At 43.7% G+C, this 14,566-nt stretch overlaps 1 protein-coding gene and 1 long non-coding RNA gene across 4 annotated transcripts in view; one reads left to right on the top strand and one right to left on the bottom strand.

Annotated features, from left to right (window-relative positions):
- Positions 1-14,478, bottom strand: part of LOC139031252 (uncharacterized) — a 15,827-nt gene extending 1,349 nt beyond the window's left edge. The window contains exons 1-3 of the long non-coding RNA XR_011483721.1: positions 14,269-14,478; positions 9,918-10,068; positions 4,487-4,581 (exon numbers count right to left, since the gene is read on the bottom strand). This is a non-coding gene — a long non-coding RNA (uncharacterized lncRNA). The remainder of the gene's footprint in view (positions 1-4,486; positions 4,582-9,917; positions 10,069-14,268) is intronic.
- The window catches only part of ABHD6 (abhydrolase domain containing 6, acylglycerol lipase), a 72,635-nt gene that overhangs the window by 12,771 nt on the left and 45,298 nt on the right, over positions 1-14,566 (top strand). The window contains exon 1 of one of the 3 annotated variants that reach the window (XM_020887421.2): positions 13,580-13,726. The exons of 1 other annotated variant lie outside the window; for it this stretch is intronic. The gene's annotated coding sequence lies outside the window, so the exon portion shown is untranslated. Of the gene's footprint in view, positions 1-13,579; positions 13,732-14,566 lie in introns of those variants that run through there. One more of the 3 variants, XM_020887423.2, reaches the window with a different exon arrangement.

Raw genomic sequence — 14,566 nt, 5'->3', positions numbered from 1 at the left:
GGAATCTTCAATCTTTTTTGAAGCATGTAGCATCTTTAGTTGTGGCTTGTGGGATCTAGTTCCCTGACCAGGGATGGAACCCCAGCTCCGTGCATTGGGAGTGTGGAGTCTTAGCCACCAGGGAAGTCCCTCTTGGAATGTCTTAAATAAGCTTTTCCTTGTGTTCACAGGGCAGCTATGGATTCTGAGACACAGGAAGCAGATTGATTTAAAAGCTCTTACTAACAGCTAATATTTATTGAGCACTTGCTGTTTGACATTCCTCTCAGCATTTGTTGATTTGGGGGCTTTTCTCCCCTTGAAACAATGTTATATGTGATGCTTATATTGGATCACAACAGTATAAAACAATAATAGCAGTTTCGGACCCTGTTAGGGACCCATAGGGTATTGAGGGTATTAAGCTCTATTTTAGACCCCATATTATACATACTCTTTACATGTGTGTATGTCGTTAATAAGGTAGTATCCAACTCTTTCGAGACCCCATGGACTGTAGCCTGCCAGGCTCCTCTGTCCATGGCATTTCCCAGGCAAGAGTACTGGAGTGGGTTGCCATTTCTTTTTCCAGGGGATCTTCCCAACCCAGGGATTGAACCCAGGTCTCCTGCACTGTCAGGCAGATTCTTCACCACTGAGCCACCAGGGAAGCCCCCTCTTCACATATTCAGTTAAGTTCAGTCTCAGTCGTGTCTGTCTCTTTGCGACCCCATGATCCACAGCACACCAGGCCTGCCTGTCCATCACCAACTCACAGAATCCACCCAAACCCTTGTCCATTGTGTCGGTGATGCCATCCAACCATCTCATCCTCTGTTGTCCCCTTCTCCTCCTGCCCTTAATCTTTCCCAGCATCAGGGTCTTTTCAAATGAGTCAGCTCTCCACATCAGGTGGCCAGAGTATTGGAGTTTCAGCTTCAGCATCAGTCCCTCCAGTGAACACCCAAGAGTGGTCTCCTTTAGGATGGACTGGTTGGATCTCCTTGCAGTCCAAGGGACTCTCAAAAGTCTTCTCCAACACCACAGTTCAAAAGCATCAATTCTTCAGTGCTCAGCTTTCTTTATAGTCCAACTCTCACATCCATACATGACCACTGGAAAAACCATAGCCTTGACTAGACAGACCTTTGTTGGCAAAGTAATGTTTCTGCTTTTTAATATGCTATCTAGATTGGTCATAACTTTCCTTCCAAGGAGTAAGCATCTTTTAATTTCATGGCTGCAATCACCATCCCCAGTGATTTTGGAGCCCAGAAAAATAAAGTCAGCCACTGTTTCCACTGTTTCCCCATCTATTTGTCATGAAGTGATGGGACTGGATACTAGGTTTTTAAAGCCTCCCTTCAACCAAGTATTACTACTATCCTCAATTTGCTGTAAGGAATTAGAGTCCCAGAGAGGGTGATTCACTTGCCACAGATCTCACAGCTAGTAAGGGGCATAGCCAGGACTGTTCGACACCAGAATCCGAGTGCCTGACCAGTCTCTTGTACCATGTCTTTCCTGGTACACAGCGGTGACGTGGCCCCATCAGTATTCCGTCTCAGAACACCAATAACAAGCCATGTCCTCATCCCTGACTCCCTGTAAAGATGAAGTTTTCCCCCATATTCTGAGGCCTAGTGCTTACTCCACACAGAAGGCACATGAGAGCTTGGGAGACACCCCAGGCTGTGAGTGGGGGACCTGAGGAGGTGTGTGGTGTTCTCTAGGGGCAGATACCCCCTTTGGGTCATCACGTATTAGGCAATTATTTATAAACCATTGAAAACCACATCAATCATAGAGACAGGGTGAGGAGGGTATTTATGAGCAGAAGGTGTTAGTCTTTAACCAATTAGTGATTCATGAGTGTCACAAAGCAGGAATCCCATTTAAGAATGGAATTTTCCCTGCACAGGCAGAACCTGCTCCAGAGTCGTCCCCAAACTGGATTTAGATGCAGGCCAGTCATTCATAGCACGTGGCCTTAAGAACTCAGCCTGCTAAGTGTGCGGGGGTTACAAAGATATATAAGACAGCTTCTGCCCTTGGGGGACTCAAAAATAGATAATTAATGGGATTTACCTTCAGTTTCAGTGAGTTTTCTGTGCCTCTGAGCTATCATTCTATATCCTGTGGCCACAGAACTGTCATGGTTTTGAATTACCAATGTAAATCTGGGACCCAAACCTTCTTGAGTCCCATTGGCCACCATTTTATCTGGACTATTGTGAGCTCTCTGACTGCGGAATCAGGGACTGTGGTCAGCAATTCTGGTTGGCTCAAGACTGAGAGGAGTGGGGGTGGTATTCAGTGTAAAGACGGGGGAAGTCCCAAGCAAATCAGGATGAACTGGTCACGCTGATGTTGGGAACAGGAGTGGCAGGAGGGGAATGGGTAGGTGGGAGAGGAATTATAGTAGCCAACACTTATTTTGTTAAGAATTTAGTAACACTGAGAAGAAATATATGAATTAAATACTTTATTACCCCTGTTTCACAGAGGTTTAAACTGGGACCCAGAGAGTAACTTGTCAGAAATGCCTGTTTAGTAAATGGTAGTCAGGCCTTCCAGAGAGCAATCTGTGTTTTCAGCCATTACTTTGCACTGCCTCAGAGGTCTCGTGTAAACATGATGCAGATAAAGTTTCAAAAATTATATTTTAAAGTTGTCCATTTCTGTGAAGCTCAAGAAAATACAATGTATCTCTGAATGCCTAAATTGCTGCTTAAATCACAAGTTCCTTTTGGGGAATAAAGAGCATGCAATTTTTTAAAAAGTAAAAAGAAACCATGTTGCAAATTAATTCTCAGATTGGAAGCAGACTCAGCTGGAAACAGAAGTGAGTGGAAGTTTTGTTTCCATAGAGACCCAGTCACATCCAACCCGGCAATGATCACATGACATGTAGCCCCAGTGATGTGGAACTGCCATTACTAAAACGAGGCTCAGCAAATGCTTGGTTTGTCGCGACCATCTTTGTAGCCCTGTGAGGTTGATGCCATTTATCAGTTCTTTATCATCGTCCCCTGTCTCTCCATGAAGAAACTCAGGTTTACAGAGAGAGTTAATAGATGGCAGAGTAGGCTTCATAAAACCAGAGTGCACCATCTTCACTAGAAATGTGTTCAAGTGACTCAGACACCCAGAGCTATTGTTTCCTCATCTGCACCACCGTCTGTGGGTTCTTGCCAGCCCAGCAGTCATTAGTCACAATTCAGTACCTACATCCCTGATTTCCCTGGGGTGTTCAGTTCAGTTCAGTTCAGTTGCTCACACATGTCCGACTCTTTGCGACCCTATGAATTGCAGCACGCCAGGCCTCCCTGTCCATCACCAACTCCCGGAGTTTACTCAAACTCATGCCCATCGAGTCGGTGATGCCATCCAACCATCTCATCCTCTGTCATCCCCTTCTCCTCCTGCCCCCAATCCCTCCCAGCATTAGAGTCTTTTCCAATGAGTCAGCTCTTCACATGAGGTGGCCAAAGTATTGGAGTTTCAGCTTCAGCATCAGTCCTTCCAATGAACACCCAGGACTGACCTCCTTTAGGATGGACTGGTTGAATCTCCTTGCAGTCCTAGGGACTCTCAAAAGTCTTGTCCAACACCACAGTTCAAAAGCATCAATTCTTCGGCGCTCAGCTTTCTTCACAGTCCAACTCTCACATCCATACATGACCACTGGAAAAACCATAGCCTTGACTAGACGGACCTTTTGTTGGCAAAGTAATGTCTCTGCTTTTTAATATGCTATCTAGGTTGGTCATAACTTTCCTTCCAAGGAGTAAGCATCTTTTAATTTCATGGCTGAAATCACCATCTGCAGTGATTTTGGAGCCCCCCAAAATAAAGTCTGACACTGTTTCGACTCTCCCCATCTATTTCCCATGAAGTGTTACATCTCCCCTAATCTAGCCATGTGGCTCAGGCCAGATAGGAAAGGGTTTCTTAAGACATAAAAGGCCACTAAATATAAAGGATAATTTAACTAAATTAAAATTAATGTTTTTTAATTCCAAAATACTAAAGAAAGAGATGGGCTTCCCTGGTGGCTCCGATGGTAAAAAAAAAAAAAAAAAAAAAAAAAACACCTGTAATGTGGGAGACTTGGGTTGGGAAAAATTGCTCAAGCCCGTTAATCTTGGACATGAAGATTAAGATTGCAGTGAGGTGCCATCTTTTGTCTACCAGATTGAAAAAGCCTTATTGCGTCAAGTGCTGGAAAGATCCTAAAGATAGTCTCTTAAATTGTCTTCTAAAAGTTTATAGTTTTGCCTTTTATATTGAAGTCTTAATCTATCTTGAATTACTGTGGGGGAAGTGAGAATCGTTAAATTCTGTTTTTTTCAATATGAATATTTAATTGTTTTAGCAAGTTTTATTCAATTGCCTTCCTTTCCCTGGTGATCTGAAATGACAGCTTTGTCATAAACCAAGTTACCCTATGTACATGAGTATGTTTCTTTGTTTTTGTTTCATTAATGTTTTTATCTATCCTTACCTGAATACGTGGGCTTTCCAGGGTGGCTCAAATGGTAAAGAATCCACCTGCCAATGCAGGAAACTGATGTTCCATTCCTGGGTCAGGAAGATCCCCTGGAGAAGGAAATGGCAATTCACTCCAGTATTCTTGCCTGGGAAATCTCATGGACAGAGGAGCCTGGTGGGCTACAGTCTGTGGGTTGCAAAGAATTGGGCATGACTAAGCAATAACAGCCAGAATACCTAATGTCCTAATAACCATACATTTTAAATAAGCTTGAGGGCTACCTTTTCTTCTTCTTTGGAAGTATTCTGGCTTTTCTTAGACCTTTGCTCTTCCAATAAATCTTGGAATCAACTCATCTTTCTTGAAAAGCCCTGTTGAGATTTTGATTAGAATTACTTCTGTTTTTGAAGGAAGTATTCCTAATTTTTCATTATTCAGGATCATATTTGCTGGAGGTTTTTGGTAGATGCCATTTAACGGGTTAAGGAAGTTCTCCACTTAGTTTACTATGAGTTATTGCCATGAGGGACTGTTGAATTTTATGTTAAAATTTTGCAACTATTTAGATGATCTTATAATTTTCCTTTAATGTGTTGATGTAGTTAACTGCAAGGATGTTTTCCTAACTTGGTTATGAAGTATCATCCTTTTATATGTTGCTGGATTCAACATTTTGAGTCCAACTTTACTAATACTTTACTTAGGATTTTTACTTCTGTGTGTTTGAGTTATTTATGAGTAATAATTGGTCTGGTTGTTTTGGTATCAGATTTATATTAGCATCATCAAGTGAGTTGGGAATATGTCTTCTCTTTCTATTTTCCAGAGAAACTTATGAAAGAGTAGAATGATCTATCTATTCCTTGAAAGTTTAGATATGCTTCCAAACTTTCTTAATATTTCTGGACTTAATGTTTTCCTTTGATTAAAGATTTCTTCCATTTCCTTAGTAATAAATTATATATTTTCTGTAGTTTAGAACTGACATATTTTGTTGTTGAATTGAACTCTTTATCATTATATAGTGATCCTCTCCATTCTTAATAATTTTTTTTTGTTAGTCTATGTTCAGTTCAGTCGCTCAGTTGTGTCCAACTCTTTGCAACCTTGTGGACTGCAGCTTGCCAGGCCTCCCTGTCTATCACCAACTCCCAGAGCTTGCTCAAACTCATGTCCAATGAGTCGGTGATGCAATCCAACCATCTCATCCTTTGTTGTCCCCTTCTCCTCCTGCCTTCAATCTTTCCCAGCATCAGGGTCTTTTCCAATGAGTCACTTCTTCGCATCAGGTGGCCAGAGTATTGGAGTTTCAGCTTCAGCATCAGTCCTTCCAATGAATATTCAGGACTGATTTCCTTTGGGATGGACTGGTTGGATATTCTTACAGTCCACAGGACTTTGAAGAGTCTTCTCCAACACCACAGTTCAAAAGCATCAATTCTTTGGCGCTCAACTTTCTTTATAGTCCAATTCTCACATCCATACATGACTACTGGAAAAACCATAGCTTTGACTGGACAGACCTTTGTTGGCCAAGTAATGTCTCTGCTTTTTAATATGCTATCTAGGTTGGTCATAGCTTTTTTTCTAAGGAGCAAGCGTCTTTTAATTTCATGGCTGCAGTCACCACTTGCAGTGATTTTGGAGTATTAGTCTATGTTATCTAATACTAATTTAGCTACACTACCCATTTTTTGGATAATGTTTGTCAGGTGTATAACTTTCCACACTTTTACTTCAACCTTTCCAAATTCCTATGTTTTAGGAGTACCTCTTGAAACAATGCCTCTTAAACTTTTTAAACATTCAACTTGACAACTTCTGACTTTTAACTGATGCGTTAATTTATGTTTATTCTGATTATTAGTATATGTGGACTTATTTTTACTATCCTTTTTTGGGGGGGAGTGTCACTTTTTAATATACTTCTTTTGGGTTGATTGGCATTTATTTTTTTGTTGTTGACTTATGTCATTTTCCTCCTTCTATTAGTTCAAAAGATATATACGTATGTATGTACTTACATATATAGATATATGTCTTTTACTTTAGTGAATACCACTGACTTTTTAACATACATTTATTAATGAAGGTGAAAATTAATGTACTAATTCACTTTCTACACAAATGCAAAGGCATTAGGATACTTTAACTTCAGTTACCTTTTTTCTGACTTATTGTTCCCAGCATTTTAGTTCTGACTTTGTTAAATGTACAAATTATATATAATTTTTGTCATCATGTTGTTTTCTACAGAGAGTGTTGTTTAAATTTGACTATATTTACCTATGTCTTCTCTCATATTTCTCTTTTCAGTTCAGTTCTTAATTGAGTCCAGTTTCTTCTTTCTGAAATGTATCTTAGAAGTTCAGTTAGTCGAGTCTTCCAGTTGTAAAATCACTTTGCTTTAATCTGTATCTCACTGTCATTCTTAAAATGGTGAGTATCCAATTCTCAGGTCTTTGAAGATGTTATTCTGCTGTTCTTTAGCTTGGAGTGTTGCCATTGAGAAATCTGCTATCTAATTCCTTTTTTGTGTGAGTAATCCTTTTTTTTTCTTTCTTTTTAAAAAATCTACCTGCTTTTAAGGTCTTTTGTTTTTAGTGTTCAGCAGTTTCACTACTAAGTTTCTTGGTTTGGATTTCCTATTATTTATCCTGAATTATATGTAGGCTTCCTACATCTGTGGAGTCACATGTTTTTTTATGCTTTGGAAATTCTCAGTCATTACTGCTTCAAACTTTGCCTCTCTTTCCTTCTCCTCTTCTTGGATGATTAAATGGATTTTTAGGTCTTCTCAATCTATCCTGCATATTCCATATCTTTTTTCATATTTTTCATGTCATGTCATTCTGTGTTGATATATCTGAGTAATTTCTCCAGAGTTGTCTTCCAGATCAGCATATTTGGTTAATCATGACCTGTGAGAATACTGGATGCTGTCTTATAGAGGGCATCCTTATTTGTGTTTGGAGTGAGGAAATACTGCTCCCCCAAGGCTGTTCTAAGCATTCGAGGGTCCTGAGAAATGTAGGCTCTGAGGTGCAGCGTCTTCAGTTTCGAGCTCAAGGATTAGTCTCCGAGTATTGTTTGTGGATCTGCTGTACATATTTGGTCTAGGGACAACCATGTATTTCACTTTTATTTACTACTCACTGCCCACTACTGTTTAGTGTTTTGAGAAAGGTGCCTCAGAATATCTGGCACCTTTAGCATGCAGAATAACTGTATGCTGAGATACCATTTGAATTTTAAAAGCCTAAAGATGGCACTGCAAAATTTCACCATGTTTTTGGCATATGCCATATTATTGAAACAATTTTGAACCCTGATTTTCTTTCCTTTGTTCGATTTAAAATTTAATGACAAGATTGGATTTCTGTTTATCTAATTTTTTTTTTTAATATCTAGGACGGAGAATTGGGGAGTTTCCATTAGAAAATTGCTTCCAGTCTGAAATTGTCAGATTAAAGTAAGTTGGGCCACTGTTGTTTAACCTTCTATGAATCCACTGAGCTGTGATGTTATGCAGTCTTGATTGCTTCATCTTGCCCATAAACACATAATAAAATGTTTTGTCCAAAGTCTGTAAACAATTCCCACAGCAGTCTTCAGATCTGCTCATGCTAGGAACTGTTGAAATATCCTTCCTTTGTGTTTATATGGTGGACCCACATGAGCTCTTAGTAGTTACCTCCTTTGTTTCAGTTTCATAATCAACCACAGAATTTTGCTAGAAATCAACACCAAGCCTCTTGGTCTCTAGATTTCTGTATCACTCTTTCTATTTGAAGTAGGACCCCTTACTCTAAATAGTCTTCTGGCATGACTTACTGAAGATCACTGAATATGTTTCTGAGATCATATCTAAATATCCTTTTAATTCCCTGGGCAGTAATTTCTCTTGATCCCCTGACTGGGACTGATTTTTCAGCTTGTTGGGTGTTCTTTCCATGTCTTTTTTTCCTATCCCGGCCTTGGTTTCCCTCTTTGTGATGTTCTGACCTGATCACATGGAAGTGTTCTGCTGTGATGCGGATTAAGTAAACAGGAACTGGTAGCTTTGCTTTCCCTTTGCCATCTGTTAGTATTACATGTGCTCAGTTCCTTTTTAAAATTCATCTTCTTGATCTAAATCTGCTTTTAAATGAAACTTTTCTTTGGCATTCCAGTCTCAGCTATTTTGAGTATTAGTTTCTCTTGCTTTTTCTTAATCTTTTGGAAAATTTCTATCATTTTCTAACTTATACAGAGGTATTTGGAAAATCCGGGCCAGAGGGCTAGTTGTGTAGTGTTGGGGAGGAAGAAAATTTTCTCTACCCTTCTAAGTTCTTCTTGCTGGTCTAATAATTAAATTGACATGAAATACATTAACAGAGGAAAATCAAACAAAGTTTAATAACATGTATATATGGGAAAGACCCAGGAGAACTGAGTAACTTGCCAACATGGCCAAATCCCTCATCTTGAATATCGTCTTTGGCTAAAGAGAACAGAGAATATTTGGAGGTAGTGGTTTGGGACTTCAAAGGGAAGAAGGCAAGTCACATGAAGATGGGAAAGCAAGTGTTTGGTAAATAGGTATTTGTTGGGCCAGGCAGAGACAGTGGACACAGAGTGGAGTCTTAAGATATGTCTGATGATAACTCTATCCTGAGAACAGGCCTGTTACCTGAATTCTTTAGGGAGCTAAGGGGGAGGTAAAAAGAAAAATTTCCTGAGTCTTCTGTCTCTTAAAAGTAACCTAAATTAACCCTCGTGCCAAAGAGACATATTTTGGGGTGGCAAATTTTGCTCCCCTGCAGCAGTCACACTGTTGTCTCAGAGGCTTCCCTTTCCTTCCCGTCCAGGATCCCCTCTGACTTAGGGCTGTTCTCAACTGGCATTTTCAACAAATGAATCAATAGTTTAAGAACTGATAACCTCCTGATTATTGAGTCCTTCTTTCCATGATCATATGCTACATTCTGACATATGTTGACTTGTCTCATGACATAATTTCCTGAACTCTTTCATTGATCTATAATAACTCATCCTGTAATTTATACTAGAGTCAGAATGTATCCCCTACATGTTTAGTCCTATGCATAAACAGGTACTTGACAATTACTTAAGTTACAAATAAATGTATAAACAGTATTTTGAATTGTTTGTAAAGATTTCTTTTTTTTTTTTTTGCCTAAAAATGTCATAGGTTTCTAGATATAAGCTCTTCTAAGGTGAGACTTTGCCATATCTTTCATAACCAATCCCATTACTAGTTATGGCAGTAGGCATCTTAGTGGTTAGGACATAGACTGCATTCAGACATACACAACTTGGTTTGGATTCTGGCAGTATCACTTACTAGCAGAGTGGTTGTGGGTAGATTCACCTCTTTGAGCTTCGATTTCCTCAAATGAGGCTAATTTTCCTTTAAAATGAGGCTAGTAACAGTACCCACCTCATAAGATTGTTGGGATGGTTCATTGAGATAATATGTGTAAAGCGCTTGAGCACAAAGTGAGACATTCAGGAAGATCTCAGCATGTGATCGCTGGTTATTATTTGCCTGCTCTGTGCCAGTCATCATGCTGGCCCCTGGGGAGCTGGAGCTGGAAAAGGAATTCACTGTCAGTGGAGTCGGGAGTCACTGAAGTGAGTAAATACAGCATCATTTACAATGTGCTGCAGGGATATGGGTGATGAACTCGTTCTTTTTTGCATAGGTAATCTGGGAAGACTGCTTCGAGGTGGTGACATATGAATAGCATATTGTGCAGGGGGCTCAATGGTTGGCTTGCAGATGCTGTGTGGTAAATTTTTGGAGACTGGATTGTGCTCATTGGCCATAGACCCAGGGATGCTGTCTAGCTGGTATCCATATACATGTGGTATCATGTATTTTTCATTTTTCTCCTATGTATATTTCCATATGGTATAGTATGTAAGTCTCAACCATGTGGCATTTGTACTTGGCCCAAATTTGTACCTATTGTTCCTCATAATTCCACCATAGCTTGTGTTTAATCCTTGATTGGATTGTTACTAATATTTCATCTTATTAAAGATGAAAGTCCTTGGGGGCAGGAAGTGTTCACCCAGAGAGTACACAGCATGTAGTAGGTCCTCGGTAATGTTTGATGAATGAATAAACTTCTTTGACTGCTGACCCCACCGCTGGTTATAGTATCTTGAGTGAGTCTATTAACCCCTCAGAGCTCTACCTGTAAAGTGGGTTGGCATATCTCCCAGGGTGATTGTGAGGACTAAGTGAGGTGATGCCCAGTGCCCAGTCAGCATCACTCCGTTCTGACTGGCATGCCGCTGACTCCAGGGGCTTTCCATAGACTGCATGGCAGGGTGAAGCCTGGGGCCATTTGCTGCACCTGCTGGCAGAGGACAGGTTTCTGAACTCTTTCTTAATGCTGGGATGAGACCTGTCAGGTAATAAGGAGTTTATACGGAACATGGCTGAAGGGGCCGTTTGGAACCTGGATGGTCCCTTGGATTGCCCCCTGTCCTCCCACCCACCGTTGATTCCTCCGTGAGTGTTCAGGGGTGTTACTGACTTGGGGAGGGACCACACATGAGTCCCCTCCTCTCCTCCTGCCTCCTGAGCTTCACTGTGAAAGGGAAGCTCTTTAAGGCTTCTCTCCTGTCAGTCACCAGGTGGAGAGGAGTCACAGAGAAGGTGACTCCCATCTGGGACTCAGTGTATCGAAATATAAAACTCTGGGGAAGAAAGCCTCTCTGAATATAGAAACTGCAGACCCTAGGAGGCCTCTGGGGCCACAAACTATGAATTAGAAGAAAGATAACTTACCCATTTTTAAGGTTTTGGAGAGGAAAAAACATTAAATTTAAGCTGTAAGTGTTTTTACGTGTTCAGACCCACCAAGTGAAACTTATTGCTGGTTTCGTGGGACCTTCCAGGAAGTCATCCATAAATTTTATTCCCTTATTTATCCATTCACCCCCTCAGCAGCTGTTTGGTGAATGCTCCCTGAGCCTGAGATTTGCTAATAAATGGTAAGTGAGGATTAAAGTCAGTTTTAGTCCTTGCTGCCTCTCTGGACCTGTTCTGAGGGTGTTGAAGGACTGCTATCTTGGAAAGACTTTGGCCGTGAGGAGAACTAAGGCCAGAGAAGGTACACGGCCTTTGATGAGTAAATTGTCCCCAAAGCTCTGAGAACAGTTCCATGAAGCAGGTCAGATGCAACTCTTGAAGTCTGAGTGATGAGGTGTCCAACATGCTCCGGCCCCAGCCAGGGAGATTGTCCCATACTCTGGACGCATTCCAGCAGCCCTGACAGGCAGACTTTACAGGGCTTCCAGTGGCCTTGGAGATTCCTCTTTGCTACATTTCTGATGCTTCTCATCTGTGTCCCATTCTTAAAACTCAAGACCTGACCAACTCAGCCAGGTTTTGCCAGGTTGGCAGGCCCGAGGCTGCCTTTGTGGTAGAGTTAAAGGGCCGAGAAAGTCCTGCTGGGTACTGGTCCCACCTAGGTCTGGAGCAAGAAGCAGGCAAGCCAGGGACTCAGTACAGTAGGGAGACACCTCTGCTGCTGCAGCCGCTGCTGCCGCTGCGTGCGTGCGTGCACGTGCGCGCGCACACACACAGGCTCAGCACATAGTAAATGTTCAGGAAATATTTGTGAAATGAATGAATAAGTACTTTGATGGAAGGAGCCCCCAGTATAGTTTGGGTCTAAAGGGAATTTAAGGAAGGCTTCCTGGAGGAAGTGGCATTTAAATTGAGGTATGGAAAAGAGGTCCTGATGGGGGAAAGACTGAGGGCAGAAGAAGAGGTGATTGGATGAGATGAGATGATTGGATGGCATCACGGATGCAATGGACAGGAACTTGGGCAAACTTTGCAAGTTGGTGAGGGACAGAGAGGCCTGGCAGGCTACAGTCCATGGGGTCACAGAGAGTCAGGCACAACTGGGCAACTGAACAACATGGAAAAGAGGAAGGCGTCGCCAGGCCAAGTGGGAAAGGATGAGAGTTCTTGGCAAAGGCTGAGGTGGTAGAGTTCAGCCCCAGTGCCCCTGGGGTGCTAGCAAATGCTGCTGAGGGGGTAAACTGAGGCCAGATGTTCAAAAACCTAGGCTTGGTGGCAGATAAACTAGACATAAACAGTATTTGAATTTTAATGGGTGATGACTTTTATACACTCCTTCCTTTTTTTTTTTGCCTAGTGAGGTTTAATTGTCCTTAAAATGAAGAAATGGCGATAGTGGGGATTTAACCCATGATGCTTGAAAAGTTTATAAGATGGTCATTTTTGCACCCAAGAACTTTGAAGCTAGATGATCTAGGGTTGGGATTCCCAGTTCTGTGCTTTACAGGGCAAGTTCCTTGTCCCAGAAAAGCACAGTGCCCACCTCACAGCATCAAATGAGATGACCCACATAGGGCACGGTTACTTTGCTTGCCTGTGAACCTGTCTGTCCCTCCAAGCCCTTCCAAGGTAGAGATCCAGCCTGAGTCACTGGCAGGTGCGGTGCCCAGCAATGCTAGGCACACAATAGGTGCTCAGTAAAACGGCTCAGCAGTAAAGAATCAGCCTACAAGGTAGGAGACTGGGGAGATGTAGGTTCGATCCCTGGGTTGGGAAGATCCTCTGGAAAAGGAAATGGCAACCCACTCCAGTATTCTTGCCTGGGAAGTCCCATGAACAAAGGAGCCTGGCGCGCTACAGTCCATAGAGTCTCAAAGAGTGGGACAAAACTGAGCGACTTAAGCAAGCAAAATAAACAATGCCGCGAAGGATTCTGTGGAAGTGTGTGTGGCCCTTTGGGTTCCAGCCCTCCCCCAGGCCCCAGTCAAAGCTTTGGGGCCGAGGCGGGGGTGATTGAGTTCTGCCACCCCTTCCCCTTCCCCTGCACCTGGCGCTGCAAAGGGAACACGGTAGGCGCTCTAGGATGTCTAGAGACAGGTTGGTGGGATCGGGTTGTGTCAAATACCAACTTTATCCTCCGGGCTTTACCCTATGACCCGGGGATGCCAAGGAGCTAGGAGTTCTCGCCCCTGAGCTTCCAAGACGGAACCCGGCAGCCTGGGAGCCGCGCAGGGGCGGAGCCGGCTTTTCTGTCGGAGGACGTAGGCCCGCGCACCGCGCCTTTAAGGCGACCAGCCGAGCCGGCCCGGGAGCTGAGAGCCGGTGCGGGCGGGAGGGTGAGCGCATCTGCTGGACCTGAGCTGGGGGCCAGGACCGAGGACAGGCGTCTGGATAGCGCAGGGGTTCCAGACGGCTGAGGTCAGGTGAGGTGAGCGCCGGTCGGGGTGGGAGGCGAGGGGGGTGGTGGTGCTCATTTAGGAAGGAATATCCCCGGGCTCCCCCAGTGGCCCCATGAGCTGCCCTACACTTCCGAGTCCGGACTGCCTAACCTCGCTCCAGAGGGCACGATGCGAAGAAGGGTTGGGGACCTGTACCTCCGTTTTCCTCCGTTTCCCCGCCCTAGCACCAGCCCCTGCGCGCTCCCTTCCAGCGCCTGGATAGGTTTGACATTCCTGAATCCCTGGTCCCTATTTCCTGGGGCCGGGCTGCCTGCTGCCCTAAGCACCCGGGCAAGGTGAGGACTGGTCGGGGACCTGCACACTTTCTATTTGGCCTCCCCGCTTCTTGCACCAGCCCCTAGGTGCCCCCTCCCCAACTGCCTCGATGGTTTGGAGGCTGCTGCACCCGCGTTCCTCCCACTTTCTGGGGAAGGGCTACAGCTCAGCTGCCCTGCCAGCTGCTGTCATCGTCTCCATCCTGCCCCAGACAAGTGCACCCCTCAAGACCTTCCCCAACCATAACTTACCTCCAGCAGCCCTTCAACTCTCCCTTCTCCACCCTCCTTCAGTTCCTGTGCATCCTCTGCTCCGCTCAACCCGCCAGTCAGGTTGCTGGTCCAACCACCCCAACCGCACCGCCCGGCAGCCCCGGCATCCCCAGGGCTTCCTGGCCGTGTAGGAAATGCGGATTGTGTAACGCTGGCTGCGGGGCAGAGCTCGCGCGGGTTGTGCACCCCCGAACCCGCAGAGGAGTAGAGGAGGCCAGGCTGAGGGAGGGAGGAGGAGGCTGCAGACTGAAAGGCTGTGCCAGCAGGCCACTGTACG

This window comes from Odocoileus virginianus, chromosome 26, assembly GCF_023699985.2.
Source record: "Odocoileus virginianus isolate 20LAN1187 ecotype Illinois chromosome 26, Ovbor_1.2, whole genome shotgun sequence".
NCBI classification, from domain to species: domain Eukaryota; kingdom Metazoa; phylum Chordata; class Mammalia; order Artiodactyla; family Cervidae; genus Odocoileus; species Odocoileus virginianus.
The sequence above is the reverse complement of the archived record's forward strand: the minus strand, read 5'-3'. Positions and strand labels throughout refer to the sequence as shown.